Below are 5245 nucleotides of genomic sequence, written 5' to 3'. Positions count from 1 at the left end.
ATATATGGGTGCTACGTAAAGCTTTATCCGCCCCTGATTGGTTAAAACCGTCTCTTTAACTCTGCCGAGCCTACAGCCCAGCCGCCAGCTAAGCTGCTAAAGAAGCTAACAGGCGCTGCGAAACACACAACATTAGCACCAGCTAATGTGATAGCATTGCCCCGGTAGACAAGTCCTTAAATTCACGAAGCAAACATGACAACATTAAGTAACGTTTGCAAGTGGAAGTAGAGTGCATAAACCTTACTGCCTTACTTAAACATTAACAGGACCAACACAACGCCCGTGATTATATGAGAACTTTAAAGTTAGCGGCTACGTTAGCTTTGAGCCCTGCTCATCATTTGTTCAGGGTTTTGTTTAAAACGCAACACGTTTTACATGTAGATCATTCTCCCGTTTGAACGACTTGTCTGTTATTCAACAAGCAACAAATAAAAACCGTGTACACCTCATCCAGGATGTCTGTGACAGGACACGGACTACACCCGGCCTTAACCAATGGATTAGCCTAGCTACTTCACAAGTTCGTGTTCTGCGGCCGAGCGACGACGTCGACAAGCAGACAACACTTACGTCTCAGTTGAATCGGTAGTTGTCCTCTGTGCTGCATAAAACATGGAACTCATCAAAACGGAAGCTGGTAGAAAAACACAGAAAATATTCATTGCTAGCCGAAACCCCTGACAAGAACAACAGTCCACGATTACCTGCTCTGCACATGCGCAGGCAGCTCGCCACTTGTTTACCGCAACACGCACGGGACACGTTCAACCAATCAGAACGCGAAGGGGGAGGGGTCGGATAGTAGGCGGGGTCGGCCGTCCAATGGGCGTGGTTACGACTTGTAGGGAACGTGGAGCGCGGAGTTGGAAAGCAAGAAAGCAGCGTTTCAGGAAAAAATGGAGGAACCAAGAATATGAACCAACCAACCAAGATGAAATAAAAAATGTTCCWTTTTTATTTGTAATTATTGACTAAATTGTTTCTTTTTATTAATTATATATAAAGTATATTTATATCTGAGTAAAATAACGTTTTAGGGTAAAATATTAACTAATCAAGATGAAAAACTATATTAACTATTTATTTTATTTTATTTATTATACATTTTATTTTTATTTTATTTTTGACGTCTCTCAGCAAGAAGGTCGCCGGTTCAAATCCCGGCCCAGGGACGTTTCTGGGTAGAGTTTGCATGTTCTCTCCATGCATGCGTGGGTTTTCTCTGGGTACTCCAGTTTCCTCCCACAGACCAAAAACATGACTGTTAGGTTAACTGATAACTCTAAATTGTCCCTGCTGGCACTGGGACTGCTGGATACGGGCACCAGTGACCCCCGCAGCCCTGAAATGAAGAAGCGGGTATAGAAAATGGATGGATAAACAAATATTTGAGTGACATTAATAAATAACATTACAACGGGTAACACTGGTGGGCTTTGTAAACATTTTATTTTCTTGCAATACTACTTTTTTTTAGTTCACCTTATAGCATGCACAAATTTTCAAATCTTGTTTCTCAAAATGTTCTGATATAAAATTTTCAGTTTGAAATTTGAATGTAATTTTTGTGACGTGCAATCTTCCCAGCTGTCTTCACTGTTCTGGTCAGTGGTGGTTCCACTGAAAATAATTGGAATTAGTCAGAACATCATGGCAACATTTTCAAAGAACCTAAAAAATATAATTTCCATAACTGAAGCTTAAACGGCTAACATTATTTGTCCTGGTTTAGAGCCTACTTAACAAATAGGAGTTTTTCTGTTCATTCAGGAGATCGCTCCTCCTCTACAGCTCCTCTGATGTGTGGGGTCCCCCAAGGCTCTGTTCTAGGCCCTTTGCTTTTTAATCTTCATATGTTGCCTCTGGGGTCCATTTTTAATAAATATAAGATWCCTTTCCACTGTTTTGCTGATGACATTCAGGTCTACCTGCCTATAAAGCCAGGTTTGATTAATTCATTCAAATCCCTCCTGAGCTGTCTGAATGACATAAAAATCTGGCTGAAATTAAAATTCCTGAATCTAAATGAAAGTAAGACAGAAGTCATCAGCTTTGGTAAAGACATTTCTCCTGACAATCTCCTGAAGTGTAAGAGTAATTCTTAAGTGTCAGTCTTACTTTAAGTGAAGTGTAGGAGTAATTCTTAAGTGTCAGTCTTGCTTTAAGTGAAGTGTAGGAGTAATTCTTAAGTGTCAGTCTTACTTTAAGTGAAGTGTAGGAGTAATTCTTAAGTGTCAGTCTTACTTTAAGTGAAGTGTAGGAGTAATTCTTAAGTGTCAGTCTTACTTTAAGTGAAGTGTAGGAGTAAATCTTGTGTCAGCCTTACTTTAAGTGAAGTGTAGGAGTAAATCTTAAGTGTCAGTAATACTTTAAGTGAAGTGTAGGAGTAAATCTTGTGTCAGCCTTACTTTAAGTGAAGTGTAGGAGTAATTCTTAAGTGTCAGTAATACTTTAAGTGAAGTGTAGGAGTAAATCTTAAGTGTCGTAATACTTTAAGTGAAGTGTAGGAGTAAATCTTAAGTGTCAGTAATACTTTAAGTGAAGTGTAGGAGTAAATCTTAAGTGTCAGTCTTATTTTAAGTGAAGTAAGACTGATAAACATAAAGAAAACAGACATTGTCAACATTAAGAACTGAAATTCAGCTAGTAGCACATCATTACTTCATTACTTCAACTCAAACTCCATGTGGCATTCAACATGAGCAACATTTGRTCATGACACTTGGAAAAACATTTTAGGCTCTTCTTTCTATTTTAGGTTTGCCAACCAAAATGTAGGAAGACAAGGGACTGATTAAATTATATTAACTTTTTGAGATCTGAGGATTGTAGTTCAAATCTAGTGTTTTTGACATCTGCAGGCTGAAAAATTCACAGTTTATCTTCAGACATGTTTTTCTTTCTTATGACTGATCTATAAATGAGTTTTATCCAGTAAGTTTTCACACTCACTACCATGATGGTCTAAACTGATTTTAATACATTTGTTCATGTCCACAAATGTGCAGAAGGTATAAAAACAGGTCAAATCTACAGCTTTAACCACAGACGAAGTATTTCACCAGCTCTTTCAGGAGAAAGGGAATGTAAATGTTTGTTGGTGTGACAAAGACTAGTTTTGGACTAAAATGCTGGGGTCTTAAGAGTCAAACAGAAACATTAAGCCTATCTCCACCTCTGCAAGTTCTGCTAGTGGCTTTCTGAGTTAGACACCTGATTTAATTTCCCATCAATGAGCTCTTTATAATCTTCACTGGTTTTCTTTTAATGCTGATAAAGCAGCACAAGATACAGAGGAAAATGGGTGGATGGATGTGTTAGGGTGTTATAGGTCGATCTTTTGAGGTTGGTTTTTGTTTCTCAGTATTTGCTTTGATATTTAAGATAAGCTGTTTGTTGTAGTTGATTGTTGAAAAAACAGAGTTTTAATCCTGCAAATAATGAATCTGTGTTAAAATTATGTTTCTGTTTGCATCCGTCGTGCAGTTAGATAAAAGGCCTCTTTAAAGCCAGCCCACCCCTGCAGATAGACAGGGATGAGAAAAGGAACGGTGTTTGGACAAGACATACAGGAGGGACTAACAGATTATTGAGGAAGGTTTTGTAACTCCCCATCAAACTGCACCCTGTGCTGCAGCAGTTTTCACTCAGGTACACTCTTGTAAAGTTRTTTTCTGTGGTTTGTTTGAGCTTCYTGTTTGGTATTTGTTGACTCATTAAAAGCAGTTAATATGWTGTGTTGATGATAAACATTTTGTAACACTTGTTTCACGATATTTGGTTATAGCCTGGGATWGGAAAATACTCTATAATAGTATTATTTGTTGTGTCAAATTTTATTGGACAACCTTACAAACATTTAAGAACCCCCTTTGCCCCCCACTCGTAATTTTATGGTGCCGCCACTGTTACTATGTTCAATAAAAGATGTGTTGCTCAGTTTGTCTCCAGTGTGCAGATGGTAAGGACTCCAGTGATGACATGACCTGCCCAGTATTCAGCTGGTGTGCTCACTCAATGTGTGACTTTCTGACTGAAATACATTAATTTAGGTCTCCATTTTATCAGTTTACTGCATGTTTGATTCATGATGAGTGTTTAGAGACATAATTTTAGAAAAAAGTGTTTTAAAAAGTCTACCCAAAAGATTTCATGACCCAGCTGCAGTACCTGCACAACCCCACTAGGGGTCGTGACCGCATTGTTGAAAACYTCTGTTCTACCAGGATTTAACCATTATTAGGTCTTTGCAGAAAAATGAGCTTTCATTTCTCTTTGTGTTAACAGAGGGGCTGTTAAACTGGACAGAATCCCTGTTCATCCTTTCATGTTTGGGCTTCAGTTCTCTGTTTTTGCCTTTTCAGGTGTGCCCCATACCTGTCCCCACACCTGCAGAGATACAGATTTATTCAGAACAGGTTCAACCAGGGAGCCTTCAGCGTGGGCTGGAGGAAATAGGTAAGACCCTTCATTTAACCTTTATGATGGATTCGTTGCTTTCTGTGTGACACAAACAAATCATTTTGTCTGAAAAATGTGAACCTGAAGCTAAAACGCTGAAGAACACTGGAAAGGTGAATGAGTGTTGATGGACACGGTTTCCATGAAAAAGCAGGCACAAATCTTTATATATATAAAATGATTAACTGGGCACACTAAACAGTTTGTTCTGAAAGATTATCTTTAAGTATATTGATATTTGTAATTGTAAGAATATAAACTTGTGGACAGCCTGTAGCCTGACAGACAGAGATCAGGGCAAAGTCACTTTAAACAAGCTGAGCAGAAAGAAAACATGAGAGAAGTGCAGCTTCTGCAGGCCATCAGTAACTCACAGAATTTCTTAGTTTTTTTCTTGTAAATGTCTGAACATCAACAGAGATGTTGGTAGTAGAGCTGCCACAAACGATTATTTTTATAATCAATTAAGCACAGATTATTTATTCTATTAGTTGACTAATCAGATCATATGTTAATTGAATATAAAACATAGAGCTTATCATGCCAGAATGCAGCTGCTATTATATAACCATGGTTAGATTTTAGCTATATGCTAACTAAAAATAATGTCTGTGGAAGGTAAGTTCTGCTCTGCAGATATTACACAGGTTTCTCTTTCATTTTCTTAAAATGATCCCACACTTTTGTGCTCCGTAGCTGGGTAGCCACGATACCAGTCTGTCTGTATAATGTCTTGTGACGTCCACGGCCTACCCCAGTTACCACTACTGTGTATGTG

The 5245-nt window shown here is 38.3% G+C and overlaps 1 protein-coding gene across 1 annotated transcript in view; it reads right to left on the bottom strand.

Moving 5' to 3' along the window:
* The window catches only part of LOC106531977 (lysine-specific demethylase 4A), a gene marked incomplete in the record, with an annotated part of 49458 nt that extends 48735 nt beyond the window's left edge, over positions 1 to 723 (bottom strand). The window contains 1 exon segment of the mRNA XM_014027941.1: positions 577 to 723.
* Between the last annotated feature and the right edge of the window lie 4522 nt (positions 724 to 5245).

This window comes from Austrofundulus limnaeus, unplaced genomic scaffold (genome assembly GCF_001266775.1).
Source record: "Austrofundulus limnaeus strain Quisiro unplaced genomic scaffold, Austrofundulus_limnaeus-1.0 Scaffold700, whole genome shotgun sequence".
NCBI classification, from domain to species: Eukaryota; Metazoa; Chordata; class Actinopteri; order Cyprinodontiformes; family Rivulidae; genus Austrofundulus; species Austrofundulus limnaeus.
Note: the sequence above shows the minus strand (reverse complement) of the source record. Positions and strands in the feature narration are given on the sequence as shown.